At 38.5% G+C, this 18,391-nt stretch overlaps 1 protein-coding gene across 8 annotated transcripts in view; it reads right to left on the bottom strand.

Annotated features, from left to right (window-relative positions):
- PTPRK (protein tyrosine phosphatase receptor type K) overlaps window positions 1–18,391 on the bottom strand; it is a 484,094-nt gene that overhangs the window by 360,575 nt on the left and 105,128 nt on the right. The window contains exon 1 of one of the 8 annotated variants that reach the window (XM_070733487.1): window positions 9,008–9,025. The exons of the other annotated variants lie outside the window; for them this stretch is intronic. The gene's annotated coding sequence lies outside the window, so the exon portion shown is untranslated. Of the gene's footprint in view, window positions 1–9,007; window positions 9,026–18,391 lie in introns of those variants that run through there. 8 annotated transcript variants of the gene reach the window in all.

Below are 18,391 nucleotides of genomic sequence, written 5' to 3' on the forward strand. Positions count from 1 at the left end.
TTCTCTGGATTTCCCATTGGATTCCTCTGGAAAATAATTGGAATACTGTACCAGTATATGAAGTCAAATTTTGGTTAGAGTATGTTCTCATTGGTGAAAATTATGTCTACTTACAAAAATATTTGTAAATAAAAGAAGACACCAATTAATCTTTTATACAATAAACTGATGAGTTCACTTTATGATTGGAAATGTCATGCTCAAAATTCAATATTTATTGTATGTTAATGATTCCCTTTTAACAAATATTATTTCAAAAATTAATTTTGATCTGGATTTGGGAGGGGTGGTAAATCAGGCAGATTCCTTTGAATTACATAAATGCAAAAACTTCAGTTGGATTATGGAAATGTATATGTTACTTTTTTATTAGAGGAGGGAAAAAAGAAACAGGATTAGCAGGAGATGTTCTCTATCAATTATAGAAAAGTATTTTTTGTACTTTTTGTATATTGGGTTTTTTATTTTTGTAAGAACTAAGAATCACTGAGAGTGAGTGGTTGGCCACATAAATAATAAAATAAAACAATAAATAAAAACATCCAATAAAAATTCTCTCTTTTCCTGTAAAACCGCAGCTAGAATACAGCTGCTAAATAACCATTATTCAAATTATTGAGCCTTTCACTTGAAAGGTTGTTTAAACAGCTGGACTGCATTTACTAGTTTAAATGTTTAATGTCCCATTTTTCTTATCATTAACTAATGTGGTATAAATGTAATTTTGTAATAGCTTTGATTAGCATATAAAAGTTGAAAGGTTTTGTGGGATTCATTTTTATTTTCCCACATAAAATAGGAACTATTATATGAATTCATATCTTCTTATGGCATAGATATTAAGTCTTACTGTATATGTTTATGAATAAGCCACCCACAGCTATGCCAACCCTCAAATTTTTAACCAAGACACCATGACAAATTCACTTTGTTCTTAGTCTGAAGATGACAAGTGGGACCTCATCAAAATGTCACCAGGATTTTCTGAACCTTACATGGGAAGAAACCTGAACCAAGCAAAGATTCTTCAATTATGTAGACAGGAATTGTTCCAGACCTGTCTGGAAGGCCAAAAATGCTCTTGGGAAATTATCAAACCATCTTGGAAAATAATGGATTTTTCAATAATAGAAGTTGGAGAGTCTCCCTGATTCAATTTAGATTCTTAGCAGATTTGATTTGATTAACTCTATCAGCTTCAATGAATTTTGCATCAAGAAATTGAATAAAGAATCCATAATAAATTTAAACGTTAGAAATGCATATGTTTTATATATTCTGACATAATATGCAAATATGAATTTGCAAACCAGAGTCAATGAAATTATTTCAATGTTTAGGACTAAGAGCATAAAATCACTGCTAATTTTGTTTACTATAACATCATTTTTAGATATATAAGATATACATATTTCATCAGAATTCTTGGTTCCTGGGTTTTTTTTATCCTTCTTATATTTTATTCTAACTCTTAGAAGTAAAGTTCTTATACTTTGTGTTTTCTTCTATACCTTTACCTTCAGTCCCATTAGTGCCCTAAAATGCGATATTACATTCTCCAAAGAGTGAATGTAAGACCTTTTCCCAGCCTATCATTTCTGACTTTTGTAATTTTATACATCCGTCACTGTGCACTTTTATCCGAGAGATAGCCTTTACATTAACAAGGATCCTCTTCTTTCTAAGTGTTCATTAGGGAAGATCATTCTCTGACCCTTTGTTGTTCAAAGCATCGCAGGCTGAAAGGGGGAATGTCATATGTGATAATTACACCTCTTCTGGATTTCAGAATAAATGTAACCCTTAAATACAGAACTGTAAGAAAATGATTAGAAAAAAAATAGCACAATCTGTGTGTATTTTACTGAGATCACCACAACACTTAAAACGTCTACTGTTCCACATGTTACCACATTTGCAGCTTACAGTCAAAATGTCAAAACCAAACTAGATCCCCAAAAGTCTGATAAGGATTGACCATAAATTACATCTTCTATTTTCCTCCTTCTTCCTATGATTATTTCAAAGAAGAGAGTTTAAAAACAATAATGCTAGTGCTAAAATTTATTTATTTATTTATTTATTGGATTTGTATGCCGTCCCTCTCCACAGACTCGGGGCCGCTAACAACAGTAATAAAACAGTATATGACAAAATCCAATACTAAAAACAATTAAAAACCCATTATATAAAAACCAATCATACATACAGACACACCATGCATAAAATTGTAAAGGCCTAGGGGGAAAGTGTATCTCAATTCCCCCATGCCTGGCGGCAGAGGTGGGTTTTAAGCAGCTTATGAAAGGCAAGGAGGGTGGGGGCAATTCTAATCTCTGGGGGGAGTTGGTTCCAGAGGGTCGGGGCCGCCAAAGAGAAGGCTCTTCCTCTGGGTCCTGCCAAGCGACATTGTTTATAGTATAGTATAATCATAATCCAAAAGACCTAATGGACATGCTCACACTCTGCATTGGTTCCCAGTCTGTTCCCAACACCTTCACTCTGCCATAACCCAGTGAAGGGGTACAAAAATTTTTACTATCACACTGTGGGCGTGGCTTATGCAATTTTCTTTCAACATCTTTCAGTGCAAATTGGGTGCTCTGGGGTGGAGCTCCATTTTCGCCACCCCACTGCATTCTCCCCCCGGTCCGGGCAGTAGTCCACTCCTGGCCATACCACAGAACCAAGTTCATTAGCCCACCCAGTTCAGTCCTGTGAAACTAGAATTTCACAGCAGAACTAAACACAAACACACACATTTTGGAAAGTGGGTTGTTTTAATTAAGTGCTTCAAAGACTACAGATAATCTTTGGCTTACAACAATTCACTAAGTGATCAGTCAAAGTTGCAACTGCACTGAAAAAAACTGACGTATGCCCATTTTTCACACTTGTGACCATTGCAGCATCCTCATGGTCAATGATTTATATTCAGATGGCTGAGCAACTGGTTCATATTTATAATGGTTGCAGTGTCCTGGGGTCATGTATACTGCAAAGAGGCTTGTGAAAATATTTACTGACTCCTCGCATCATGGACATAAACTGTTTCAACTCCTACCCTCAAAACATCGCTACAGAGCCCTGCACTCCAAGACAACTAGACACAAGAACAGTTTTTTCCCGAACGGCATCACTCTGCTAAACAAATTGTAATTCCCTCAACACTGTCAAACTATTTACTAAGTCTGCACTACTATCACTACTAGTTTTTCCTCATCATTCCTCACACATTTCCTCCCACCTATGACTGTATGACTGTAACTTGTTGCTTGTATCTTTAAGATTTTTTATTAATATTGATTGTTTCTTCATTGCTTATTTGACCCCTATGACAATCATTAAGTGTTGTACCTCATGATTCTTGATAAATGTATCTTTTCTTTTATGTACACTGAGAGCATATGCACCAAAGACCAATCACACTTGGCCAATAAAAATAATTCTAGGTGATCCTCTTTTGCAATCTTCTGACAAGCAAAGTCAATGGGGAATTCAGATTCAATTAACAATTGTGTGATGAATTTAACAACTGCAATGATTCACTGAACAAACATAGCAAGAAAAGTCATACGAGTCTACGGAGAGGGGCGGCATACAAATCTAATTAATAATAATAATAATAATAATAATAATAATAATAATAATAATAATAATAATAATAATTTAAAAAATGGGGCAAAACTCATTTTACAAATTCCTCAGTTAGCAACATAAATTCTGGGTTCAATTGTGGTTGTAAGTTGAGGACTACTTGCAAACATTATTATTATTCTCTCTTTTTTTCCACCCACTTCTCATTATATGTTTGTCATTCAAGTGCTAAACAATTAAAACCAATAGAATAACCCACTGGTGCTTATACACATAAATGATGAATGGGGGCAAACAATTGAATTTCTTTTTATTTATTTCCCTCATGCCCGAATAAAAAAAGGTACCTCTAAATAAGAATAGCTGGGGTTGAACAGGATTTCACACTTTGTATAAAAAGGTTTGCAACTAAGTTATTATTATTATTATTTATTAGATTTGTAACTAAGTTGGAATCCATGAAGAAATTTTGTGCTTTATTTCTATCTTAACCTAAAAATCATTACCACCTTGTGACCAATAGCATCTCTCTGTATATCCATATTGTATACATGAAATGTGTGTACAATACATACATATATAAATGCACACACACGTACACACATATACAGGAGGGGGGGGGGGCAGGTCCTAATTTTTCTCCAGTACTTGCTGATCACCAGATTGCAGAAACTTTTTCTGTACTTTTTTCTAGGGTACTTTAGTGTCACTTCTGATGCACTATCAAACGTTTTTTCAGACTCTTAATAGTGGTGGTGAGGAAACAAAACAAATCCCAAACATGATTAGGTGAAGGTGATTTTGTCAATGCTGATGGAGTTCAAGTGGTCCCCTGAGATATTTGGGGACTGTATGCAAGGTGTCTATCACTATTATTACTGTGTTTGCATTCTTTGTCATAGTCATTCTGTTTTTATTTGCAAGTCTTTATATTCTGTGATTTCCTCCAGGTCTTTCTCCTTTCTCCTGCTCTCTCCAGATATTGCAAATGTCCACTATCCTGACTTTTTTATTTATACAATCAACAGTCATTATGTCTGGGGCGTTAAGTCAATTCTGGCATTATTAATATTATTATTATCATTTAATGTAGGCACAGCTCAATTCCAAACCAGGCAATATACAATAAAAATACAGTTAATAGGAAAATAAAAGGTAAAGGTTCCCCTCGCATAAAAGTGCTAGTTGTTCCCAACTCTAGGGGGTGATACTCATCTCTATTTCAAAGCCAGCGCTGTCAAAGACAAATATAACATAATAAAATTATTTTAAAAACAAGGGAATAAGAAAAAAGATTTTAAAAGATGACAAGTCTCATGAAGAACAGCCCCTCCTCCACACACCAGCGGTGGATTTGTCTTGGTTCAGCGAACTGCTAGCGGCAGCAGAGGAAGGCTCCACCCACCTGCCTGGGACGCATGCGCCAAAGTGTTACGCACACAGGCATGCATGCGAACCAGTAGCAACGGGATTTAAAACCCACTGCTGCCACACACACACACCAGATACAGTGGTACCTCAAGATACGAACCCCTCGTCTTACAAACAACTCGAGATACGAACCTGGGGTTCAGAAAAAAATTGCCTCTTCTTATGAACTTTTTTCGAGTTACAAACGCCAAATCCGAACTTCCGGGTTCGGCGTTCGGGAGGCTGCTGGGAAGCCCCCCCCTGACTGTTTTAAAAGGTCGCAGCCAGGCTGGGGGGCTTCCCAGCAGCCTCCCGAACCCCAAACTTTTGCCAAGCTTCCGGGTTCGGGGTTCGGGAGGCTGCTGGGAAGCCCCCCAGCCCGGCTGTCACCTTTTAAAACAGTCGGGGGGCTTCCCAGCAGCCTCCGAACGCAGAAGTTCGGGTTTGGTGTTCGGCTTCGGGAGGCTGCTGGGAAGCCGCCCGGCTGTTTTAAAAGATTGCAGCCGGGCTGGGGGGCTTCCCAGCAGCCTCCTGAACCCCAAACGTTTGCCGAACCTCCGGGTTCGGGGTTCGGGAGGCTGCTGGGAAGCCCCGCCGCCCGGTTGTCACCTTTTAAAACAGCCTGGGGGCTTCTCGGTGGCCTCCCGAACGCCGAACCCGGAAGTTCGGGTTCGGCGTTCGGGAGGTCGCTGAGAAACCCCCAGGCTGTTTTAAAAGGTGACAGCCGGGCGGCAACGTTTTTTTCCAGGGGTTTTTTTTTGGTTGCACGGATTAATTGACTTTACATTGTTTCCTATGGGAAACAATGTTTCGTCTTACGAACCTCCCCCTGGAACCAATTAGGTTCATAAGACGAGGTATGACTGTATATCTAACAAAAACACAACTCTCAGTTCGTTTGGGTTTTTTTTTAATGGAAAAATTAATAAACATTATTTTAAAAAGAAAAAGAAACACAACCATCTGAAACTCAGGTCTAGAAGAATATACAGAAGAGAAAGAGCAAGCTGGAAATGGAAAAGGCAAGGCAGGAGAACAAAGCTAATCTTCCATTGCCTCTTCTGAGCATAGCAAAATAAGCACCTATGAACCAAACTGATTCTATCTTGATGCTTTTTCTTTCACATTCATTTACTCTGGGTGTGTGGGTGTGTGCAGAGAGAGAGAGAAAGAGAAAGAGAGAGAAAGAAAGAAAGAACAAAAGAAAGAGAGTGAGAGAGAGAAAGAAAGAAAGAAAGAGATAGAAAGAAAGAAAGAAAGAGAGGAAGGAAGGAAGGAAGGAAGGAAGGAAGGAAGGAAGGAAGGAAGGAAGGAAGGAAGGAAGGAAGGAAGGAAGAGAGTCAGATAATTGTGAGAGGGGGGTACAAGCACCAGTCTGGTGGAGTGTTTAAGGTACCAAGCGAGAAATCAGGAGACTGTGAGTTCTAGTCCCACCTTAGGCACAAATACAGTTGATGACCTCAGGCTGGTAACTCTCTCCCTAGGAAGAAGGGCAAATTATTCCTGAAATCTTACCAAACAGCAGAAATCACAGTGTTAGGAATAAATGAATGGCAATTGTAAATTTCAGCCATTTACAAGTTTTTTGAAGTAAGGAGAGATATAGTTAAGTGAGCAAAGTGGTGGCAATTGATAATTCTTCCATTGTTGATAAGATATTTAATATTTAACTGTCCTCATTAGGCCAATTTAATAGCTCTACTGCCCTCATACCTTCCTAGTCAGATATAAAAAATATATAATAAGACTGTGAAATCTTTATTTTGTAAGCAGAAAAGAAGGATAAAGCTATCAGCACTTTAATGTTTCATTACATTCGTGTTTTTACTGTGCCAGATGGGTGGGATAGGGTGACTTAGCAGCTTTTCAGGATTATATAATCAAGTCTTCAAGAGAAAGAAACCTGCTTGATTACAGGGGGTCATGACTTATTTCTTCGATCTCCGTTGCATTTTCCACCAGAAGGTTTTCAAAGAGCAACATGCCTTGATTAAAAGCAGAGCCTCTAACTTCTGAAAGCTTGGCTGTCTTTGGGGACTGAATTTAAATGTACAGTTGCTACCTGTGTGAACAAAGGTCAGAATTTTCCAATAGTGAAATATAAACCAGAGCTCTAAAGGCTTCTATTATGTATACTTTCAATCAGTCATGTTCAGACAGAACACCAAACTGAAGAGATAAGGCAGCACTGAGCACGAAAGGAACTGAACTACCACTGTAGGACAGGACAAAGATACCCTCCAGCAACTTAAAAGTGTCTTGCAAAGGACAAGAAGATAGAAACATTTGATTGTTGCACCATCATTCTCACTCTTATCTTACAAACCCTGGAGCAAGAATTCCATCTCCTTTCTTCTAAGCAAGATGGCCAATGGAAAGACAAAATAAAGAAACAGAGCCAGGAAATTCAAGAGGACTTGAAACTTAGTAAGCATAACAGTGGGCTTTCTTTTAAGAAGCTTATATAAATAAGCACTAAGCTTAAAACTAAGAGGAAAAAAATCTGAAACTAATACTGTTCGGAAGGTGATAAAATTTCATCCATTAACTTGAGACAACTCATGCTCTGTTGGGTCATCCTTTCAGAGGTAAAAAGAGAAACGGAATGACCATGGGTGGATTGCTATTGTGTAACTCAGCTTCTCACCATCAAACTTAGCAACATATCAACACCTTATTGCTGAAGTAAACATTGTCTTCTTAGAAGTTATTATTTTCATTCAATATGTATAGTAGCGCATTACCATTAGTTTCTTTCTCATCATTTGAAGTTGGTGACATCCATCATTTGCAAGAACAAAGAAAAGTATATATAAATATATATATATGATGGTCTTGGTATATTCGGGTTTCTTCCCGTGTAGTATTTGGAAATTTCGAGTGAGACCTCGTCGAAACGTCGCCAGAAATTTCCAAATCCTACACGGGAAGAAACCCGAATATACCAAGACTGTCATACCTGTACCCGTGAAAATCTACGAAAACACACACACACACACACACACACAATAAATAAAATAAATAAAATAAATAAAATAAATAAAATAAATAAAATAAATAAAATAAATAAAATAAATAAAATAAATAAAATAAATAAAATAAATAAAATAAATAAAATAAATAAAATAAATAAAATAAATAAAATAAATAAAATAAATAAAATAAATAAAATAAATAAAATAAATAAAATAAATAAAATAAATAAAATAAATAAAATAAATAAAATAAATAAAATAAATAAAATAAATAAAATAAATAAAATAAATAAAATAAATAAAATAAATAAAATAAATAAAATAAATAAAATAAATAAAATAAATAAATAAATAAAATAAATAAAATAAATAAAATAAATAAAATAAATAAAATAAATAAAATAAATAAAATAAATAAAATAAATAAAATAAATAAAATAATAAATAAAATAATAAAATAATAAATAAATATTTTGTAGCTTACCTACAAACAGCGGTGGGCTACGAGCCAGAATGCTAAATTGCGCTTGCTGCCGCGGCTCGTATGTTCTTGCAGGGCCAGCACAATTTTGCTGCTGCACCTGTGGAGGCAGCAAAATCATGCACGGAGCCGCAGGTGCGCCTGTGTTTCGGCATGCGCAGAAGCAAAAAAAACCTCGCCGAAACATGGGCGCACCCGTAGCTCCGTGTGCGATTTTGCTGCCTCCACAGGTGCAGCTGCAAAATCGCGCTGGCCTTGCAAGAACTTACAAGCTGCAGCGGCAAGTGCAATTTAGTGTTCCAGCTCGTAGCCCACAGCTGCCTACAAACCTAAGGAATAAAGTTAACACATATTTTACCTAAAGAAAACAAATAGGAAATTAGGATTTTGGAGAGAAAGGACTCGTTATTTTGTATCTGCTCAAGCTGAACTACTTTTCAAACAAATATAAAACAAATTGTCTCAATATTGAGAAAGTCTTTAATGTTTTTAACATTTTAGGCATATGTTGTGTCTTTACAAATATAGAACAAATTTTAAGCACCTGATACAGATTCCTTGACTCCCAAATCTCCACAGTAAGAAATGACCTTTTACCACTCCTCTTCAGCTTTGTTTAGCCAGTAACTAAATTACACAAGGATCTCTGCTCTCCTGCTATGACAACTCTGTTTGCACTACAGGCTGCTGTGAAGAGAAGGAAATGTGAAAGGAAAGTCACATAGAAATTGTTTGGAAAGTTCAAATCTTTCCTTCAGAAATATGTTCAGAGAGAAGCATAGTTGTAATCAGAAATCAGGATTTACATTTTTCTCTCTGCCTCATGCTCAGGAGAAAACCCAAAACTTCTAGCTTATAAAATAAATTCACAACTGATTTAACTGTTGACTGAGAAACAGAATTCAGAGAGAAGGTGGATTCATGTTGTGGCTGGTGATGTATTAGAGTGCAGGTAGTACTCAATTTATGACTACAATTGGGACCAGAATTTCTGCTATTAAGCAAATTGTGCCCTGATTTTACAACCTTTTTTGCCATGGCTGTTAGGTGAATCACTGCAGCTGTTAAGTGAATTGTGTGGAGGATGTTAAAGTGAATCCAACTTTCCCCATTGACTTACTTGCCAAAAGCTAGCTGGCAAAGTTACAAATGTGGAGCACATGATCCTGGGATGCTGCATCCATTGTAAATATATACAAGCATAAAAGACTAGACTGGACTGGACTGGACTGGACTGGACTGGACTAGAATAGAATAGAATAGAATAGAATTCTTTATTGACCAAGTGTGATTGGGCACACAAGGAATTTGTCTTGGTGCATATGCTCTCATTGTACATAAAAGAAAATATAAGTTTGTCAAGAATCATAAGGTATAACACTTAAGGATAATCTGGGTACAAATAAGCAATCAAATCATATTAGGAACCAGTCAGTATAAATTTCTAAGGATACAAACAACAAAGTCATACAGTCATTTGGTTGGTTATGACCTATAAAGCCCTTCATGGCACCGGACCAGAATATCTTCGGGACCGCCTCCTGCCGCACGAATCCCAGCGACCGGTTAGGTCCCACAGAGTCGGCCTTCTTCGGGTCCCGTCGACTAAACAATGTCGTCTGGCGGGACCCAGGGGAAGAGCCTTCTCTGTGGGGACTCCGACCCTCTGGAACCAGCTCCCCTCTGAGATTAGGATTGCCCCCACCCTCCCTGCCTTTCGTAAACTCCTTAAAACCCATCTCTGTCGTCAGGCATGGGGGAACTAAAACATCTCCCCCTTGCCCATGTTGTTTTGCCGTTTGATTGATTGACTGTGTGCCTGTTTTTTATATATATTGGGATTGTTTTATAAATTTTTTAACTTAAAATTGTAATTAGATTGGTGGGCATTGGATTTGTTACTATGTACTGTTTTTATTATTGTTGTGAGCCGCCCCGAGTTTGCGGAGAGGGGCGGCATATAAATCCAATAAATCTAATCTAATCTAAATCTAATCTAATCATTTGTGGGAGGAGATGGGTGATGAGAATGGTGAGAAGATTAATATTAGTGCAGACTTAGTAAATACAGAAGTTTGTCAATGTTGAGGGAATTATTTGTTTAGCAGAGTGGTGGCATTTGGAAAAAACCTGTTCTTGTGTCTAGTTGTTTTGGTGTGCAGCATTGTTTGGAGGGTAGGAGTTGACACAATTTATGTCCAGGATGTGATGGGTCAGTAAATATTTTCACAGCCCACTTTTTGACTCGTGCAGTATACAGGTCCTCAATGGAAGGCTAGAACAGTTGTAAGTCTGAGAAATGATCATGAGTAACTATTTTTCAATGCCAGCGTGACTGTGAATGGTTGCTAGATGTATGGCTGTAATGCGAAGGTTACCTGTATCTGAACCTAGAGCATATTAGTTATCTAAAGAAGAAAAAATGTCCATATCTAGGAAAAGGATTAGTTTGAACACGGAGGAGGAGAGCTTGTCTGGGCACCAACAGGAAGAAATAGACAGCTGACACAAGACACAGGATCTGAGAACAAAGCTAATACCTGTTTGTCTGCTTGGCTTGAATCATCTAAGCTATGGGGAAAGTATTTTATTTTGAACCCAAACACTTCAATGCATTCCTTGGTGGTTAGAATGCAGTACTGCAGAATACTTCTACTGCCTGCTGCCTGCCAGCAATTTGGCAGTTCGAATCCCACCTGCTCAAAGTTGACTCAATCTTCCATTCTTCCAAAGTTGATAAAATGAGGACCCCGATTATTGGGGGCAATATGCTGATTCTAAACAACTTACAGAGGTCTGTAAAGCACCATGAAGCGATATATAAGTCTAAGCGATATCGCTATTGCTATTCCAAAGTGTCTCCCAAATTGTTTCTTATAAACCACAGCTGAGCAGATCATATCCTAAGCTATTATATGATTTGTCTTTAAAACTAGTACAGTGGTACCTCGACATACGAGTTTAATTCGTGCCAGAGCTGACCTCGTATGTCGATCATCTCGTATCTCGAACAAATGCATTTATTTAGATTTGGCTTTTCGCACGGAGATAACTAGAAAAAGTGGAATTCTTGCGCCACCTAGTAGACGCTCGGCTTGTATCCCAAATTTGAGCTCGAGTGTCGAACATAAATTTTGCTCGCGTCGCAGCTCGTAACTTGAAATACTCGCATGTGGAGCAGCTCGTATCTAGAGGTACTACTGTACAATTATTTAACAAGAAAATAGATATAGCCCTTGGCGTATGACCCTAACTGAATCCAACATTTATGTTAAGTGAGAAATTTGTGAAGTGAGTTTTGCCCCATTGGTTAAGTGAATCACTAAAATTAGTAAGATGGTTGTTAAGTGAATCTGGTTTCCCCATTGATTTTGCTTGTCAGAAAGTTGCAAAACATGATCACATGACCCTGAGACACTGCCAGTTTCGTAAATATGAACCAAATGCAATATGTAAATTAATCCCGTGATCATGGAGATGTTGCAACAGTCATAAGTATGAAAAATGATCTTTCAATGCCTTTGTAACTTTGGATGGTCACTAAACAAGCTGTTGTAAATCATGGACTAAAAAACTGTTCTTTTAAGAATAAGGCAAACTACAAGAAATAATATTTCTTTACAATTATTGTACATTATTATGTATAATATACAATTATATTGTATTTTCAAATATCAGTATTTTTACATTGTAATAATTATTATAAGCATAAGTGATCAGGTCTTTACATTAATGTAAAGCCCAGACCAATAAGAGATAATGATTCCAGATCAATTTCAAATATGGATCTGTTTTTTTCTTCTCCTAATTGCATTTGCAATCTCCTTGAAATTGTGAGGGGGAAATAATACAACAATTCTGCAATGGATTCTTGATTCAGCAGCTGGATTTTTGGTTGAATTTCTTAAGAGTGACTGGAACAAAGGGCAAGCAGATAACTTCCAGCCAATGCCTAGAGGTATGGCCTGTTTCATGAAAGCAAGCCAACACTCTGAATCAACACGATAGAGGATGGGAAGAGGGAAATGGCTGGCTTAAAGGTAAGGTCAGGCAATAACAATAATAATGTGTTTATTATGCACCATCACCAAGGCATGGCACATCATAAAACAAAACAAAGCTCCAAAAGCAGATCACAAATCAATCCAATAATATTGGCACAGAAGCCAGGAAACAAATACTGGCACCCAAAACAACCTACAAAACAATAATTAATTTAACAATATCTGACAGAATGAGTAACAAAATCTGGCATTAGTGTGTCCATGAACATGACATAAAGCTAATGTTTCTGAGAATACTGGATTCAACAACAGCTCCCTCCTTCCTTCCTTCCTTTCCTTTTACTTGCCCTTTTCCTTTACAGTGAAGCATTACTACTTCTACAAGGATGATTTTTCTATGAAATTTTAAAGCAGGAGAAGAGAACAAAAAGATAGCCAAGAAAGAGAAATTGTGGTGTTGGCAGTGATGGGCCGCCAGTCACCGGTGTTTGTGGTGCACTCCATGCCGTGCGCATCTGGTGTGCATATCCGTTACGCTTGCTTGCATGAGATTCATCTGCTGCGTATGCACAGCAACCGAAATCTCACGTGAGCGTCCTTGCACAAGCGAAATCTGGGAAAAAATCGCCACTTTTTTGCTTCCATGCATGCGCAGGAAAAAAATGGCAAAAATCGCTGGTATCTTGTCGGTTGCACACCAGTGGCATGAGATCTACAGCAGTTGCATACCTGGTTGCACCAGCTGTTGCCCACCACTGGGTGTTGGATATGCATGACTGCCTATGACTGTCAGGACATTGGACGTGCTATTGATGGTTGAGATAAGGACCTCTCTTGCCAGATATGAAATTCAAAAATGTTCCCTACTGGTTCTGTGAGCATGGCTTGGTGAGTGTTCCAAAGGAAGGATACTGCAAAATCACCATTTTTACCTCGCTCCAAGAGAAGGTCTCTGCAAAATCCTCATTTCTCTCCCCACTCTGAGGCCAGCCAGAGGTGGTATTTGTCAGTTCTCTGAACTACTCAAAATTTCCGCTATCAGTTCTCCAGGACCTGTCTGAACTTACTGAATTTCACCCCTGCTGCATGCCCATCAAGCAGAATATTTAAATGTGGCACGTGAAATGTGCCCGTGTATTATTATTATTATTATTATTATTATTATTATTATTATTATTATTTAGATTTGTATGCCGCCCCTCTCCGCAGATTCAGGGCGGCTCACAGCAACAATAAAAACAATACATATAAAAACAAAACATACAATACAAATGCAATAATTAAAAAATCATTTAAAAAACCCTTATTAAAAAACAAAACATACACACAAACATACCATGCATAACTTGTATAGGCCTGGGGGGGAAAGGAATATCTCAATTCCCCCATGTCTGACGACAAAGGTGTGTTTTAAGGAGCTTGCAAAAGGCAAGGAGGGTGGGGGCAATTCTAATCTCTGGGGGGAGCTGGTTCCAGAGGGTCGGGGCTGCCACAGAGAAGACTCTTCCCCTGGGTCCCACCAAACGACATTGTTTAGTCAATGGGACCCGGAGAAGGCCGACTCTGTGGGACCTAACCGGTCGCTGGGATTCGTGCGGCAGAAGACGGTTCCGGAGATATTCTGGCCCGATGCCACGAAGGGCTTTATAGGTCATAACCAACACTTTGAATTGTGACCGGAAACTGATCGGCAACCAATGCAGACTGCGGAGTGTTGGTGTAACATGGACATACCTAGGGAAGCCCATGATTGCTCTCGCAGCTGCATTCTGCACGACTTGAAGTTTCCGAACACTTTTCAGAGGTAGCCCCATGTAGAGAGCATTACAGTAGTCGAACCTCGAGGTGATGAGGGCATAAGTGACTGTAAGTAGTGAGTCCTGGTCCAGATAGGGCCGCAACTGGTGCACCAGGCGAACCTGGGCAAACGTCCCCCTCGCCACAGCTGAAAGATGGTTTTCTAATGTAAGCTGTCATTATCATTATCATTTCTCTCCTTACTGCTGGTGAAATAACATGATTTTTTAAAAATTACTATCCACCCCTATATTTGTCTATGATTTCAGCAACGTGGAATCAATTGTCTTTTTTAAAATATGGGGGGAAAAACAGGAGAGGTGGAACACTGACCAGTTAAAAGGGACAAATATGCAATTGTGGAAACATTCCAAAAAATAACATCTGCTCAGGGGATTTGAACAGGAACAGACTATCACTATGGATCCAGCCTGACTATTTCCAATAATTTGACAGTGATTCACTAGCCCGGAGGAAGCTGGTTCGGCATAAACACTTACTTCCTCCTCACATTCTGGAACAACACTGGACATCATGCAATCACCCAGGAGACGAGGATTGGTTTAAATACATCCCTGCTACATTGTCGAACTTAATGAGGAAGATGCAGTGTAGCATTCAACCATTTATCAATTGGAACCACATAAAAGTGAAAGCCTAATTGCTAGTTATAAAAGTGAAAGAGTGCTTGCTTTTAAGTATAATTAATTAGAGAACTGTAGACAAGAAAATGGATGGCGGTGTTGCAAGCAGGTAGGATTAATTTTATTGTGCAAAAGGTCCCTTATTCCACCCTTACATAGCTGCAATAGCTGTTTGAAGGGATAAATAAAGTAGTTCTGACCTTTATTTCCTCCTTTTGCATGATTAATTATTTAATATCCCATTAATTGAAAAATGAACTTGAATTTCAGAAGCATTCATTTTGTTCAGCATATCAGTCTGTCCACAAAGCACCGATTGTGCTGTTTATCAAAAGTGAACAGACAAGGTCATCTAGGCTGCACCTCTCCAGTTATTCATTATCTTGTCCACAGTAGTAATTAACAATGAAAACATTTCCATAAATCAGTATTCACAAACTAAAGAACAATCAAAAGGTCCCTCTTTTCTTCTTCTTATTTTTATCCTTCCCCACCACCTTAAACATAAAAACATTTTTTGTAATCAAGTACATGTACAATAATGTTAGATTCTCATAACAAAAGCAGATTGGGGACATAGTAACAATAATAGGCTTTATTGCATTCCAACTGTAGCGAGTGTAGACAGCCAGTCAGCTCCAGGCAAGCCGTTTTTAAGAGCTTGCTTTGGTGGCGGCTGGCTTCTGACAGCCATTCAAAACTGCCGCTCACGACTGGCCCAATCAGTGAGTGGCATGCAAATTTAGCCCATGCCACGGTATATAACAAGTAATCCAAATATATAGATGTTTATTTATTTTCATTGTTATATCAATAAACTTTCTGGGAATATTCCCTATCATGCTGGCACTATACTTTGAAGATAGTTATTATAGTACTCTTCTGGTATTGCAACAATCTGGATTGAAAGATTAAAGAGAAGATTTGGACTAGGACAGTGATGGAGAACATATAGCACACGTGCCACAGGTGGCACATGGGGCCATATCAGAGGGCATGCATGGCATTGCCCTTTGTCAGCTCCAGTGTGCATGTGCACACTGGCCAGCTGATTTTCGGCCTTGGGGAAGGCAAAGCCTCTGGAGTGCGAAAAACAGCACAACAGAGAAACCAGAAATCCATTTTTCTGAACTTCCAGCACGCCTGTTTGGCCATTTTTTCACCGTCCCAGGCTTCAGTGAGTCCTGGGCACTTGAACATGTGTGTGTGTTTGTGTGTGTGTTTGTACATGTGCAGGATCAGCACAGGGGTGTGCATGCTAGCACGCGCGCACACACCTTTTTGGCAAGCAAACCAAAAAAGTTTTGACATCACTGGGCTAGGATGCCTATGCATGCATATACAGTAACATCTGTCCGCAACTGCCAAATCAAGCATTCCCTTTCCTAGGAGATTGCTGTATCCATCCAGGTAGAAAAGTCAGAGATACTTTTCAAAACATAGAACAATTAATCAACGGAACAGTTTGCCTCCTGGAGTTGTGGGTGCTCCATTACTAGAAGTTTTCAAAAATAAGCCGGCCAACCATTTAACTTGGATGGTGTAAGTTCTCCTGCTTTGAGCAGAGGGTTGTCTTAGAAGACTTCCAAAGTCCTGTTGAGTCTATGAGTCTATGTTCTATAATATATAACACAAGAACAAGGGAGCACAATCTGAGGTTAGTTGGGGGAAAGATTAGAAGTAATGTGAGAAAATATTATTTTACTGAAAGAGTAGTAGATGCTTGGAATAAACTTCCAGTAGAGGTGGTTGGTAAATCCCCAGTAACTGAATTTAAACATGCCTGGAATAAACATATATCAATCCTAAAATAAAATACAAGAAATAATATAAGGGCAGACTAGATGGACCATGAGGTCTTCAATCTTCTATGTTTCTAGGATTAAAAAAAACATGCTGTTTTTATCCCTGTTGTTAGCCGCCCAGAGTCCACGGAGAGGGGCGGCATACAAATCCAATCAATAAATCAATCAATCAATAAATAAATAATGACAACTCAGCCCTGGGAAAGAGAGAAAGCACCTTTGGGAAAGCCCTTGGAGTAAGCAATGGGAGAACGAAACCCTAGCAAGCTTTCAAGATTCTATTATTCTACCCTATAACAGTAAAGCAGAGTTCCAGGAATCTTTGCACTGTTTGTTCCCTGGCCTGACCTATCTCAAAGAATTAGAAATAAGAAAACTCAAGTTCAACTTGCTGGTTGATTTGGGGTTTTTTAGGCTACAAAATACTTGAAGTTGTGTTCACTGCTACATACTTTAAAAAAAATGACTTCAAGCAGAGATAGGTTCCAGTTACTTTCCCCTTGTGCAATTTGGCTTCCGCACATGCTCAGTAGCTGGAATCAGCCCGAAACACAGTTGAGGAGCTGATCAGCTGTGCTTCGGGCGAAGGAATAAAGGTCAGTATAAACCCGGGATGGATGGGAGGGCCCTTTTACAAACAGCAGAAAAGGAAAAACAGTAAAAAAAAATCACATTTTTTTTTTTAAAAGATGGGCCCGGCCAATCCAGTTCAGTGATGTCACCAGTGGGTCGCTACCAGTTCGGATGATTCGGTCCGAACCAGGAGGAACCCACCGTTGACTTGAAGGGAAGATTTTTACAAATATTTTTTAAACTTCTAAATATATCAACTTAGGAAGGGATCCCCAACACGGCTATGGACCAGTATGGCCCATTAGAAACCCAGCTGCAAAAGCGGTGGGTAAGTGAACAAAGGTTTATTTCTAGCCCCCTCCCTGGTCCGTGTAATATGATTTTTTTTCTGAAATCAGTCCCTGGTGCAAGAAAGGTTGGGGGCTGCTGCCCTTAGGAATCAATGGAAACACAACTTTGAATTGAACTGAATTTGAATTGAATTTATTAGATTTGTATGCCACCCCTCCCCGAAGACTTTGCTTTCACTCTTTGAAAAATCTGTTTTGAATCTGTTATCAGGAAGAAGAGATGCAAGCTTTCCAATTTATGCAAATTCTCTGAATTGCTCAGGCAAAAGATTAGAAGACAAAGAGAGCACCTAATCTCTTTAAAATTCCCTTTCAATTAGCTCATCTTCCCTATAAGGTTATCTTAAGGTTCTGCATTACATTAAGAAAAAAAATCAGTGGTGATTCTCCCCCTCCCCTCCTGGATGTGCTTCACCATTTAGCAAGATCAGGATGGATTTAATGTGTTTTAGGTGTTTGGCAGCCTGCAAGTTGAGTACAAGTCAGGAAAAGTGACAGTATTGTTCTTTGTAGTTATCCTTTTTGGAGCAACAAGCTATGATTCTTAAATGCAAGTGAATGTAGTATATTTCAACAAGGCTGAATAACATGTATAGAACGCACACAAACGCCAAGGTTTGGCAGTGCTGCCCCAATGCACAGAATCTTCATATTGAAAATCAGCCCCAACAGGGCACAAAAGCAAGCAAAAACAGTGCAAAAACCATACAAACTTAGGAAATCAATCAAATCAACATTGTACTTAATACAGTGGT

Source organism: Erythrolamprus reginae, chromosome 1, assembly GCF_031021105.1.
Source record: "Erythrolamprus reginae isolate rEryReg1 chromosome 1, rEryReg1.hap1, whole genome shotgun sequence".
Lineage (NCBI taxonomy): Eukaryota > Metazoa > Chordata > Lepidosauria > Squamata > Dipsadidae > Erythrolamprus > Erythrolamprus reginae.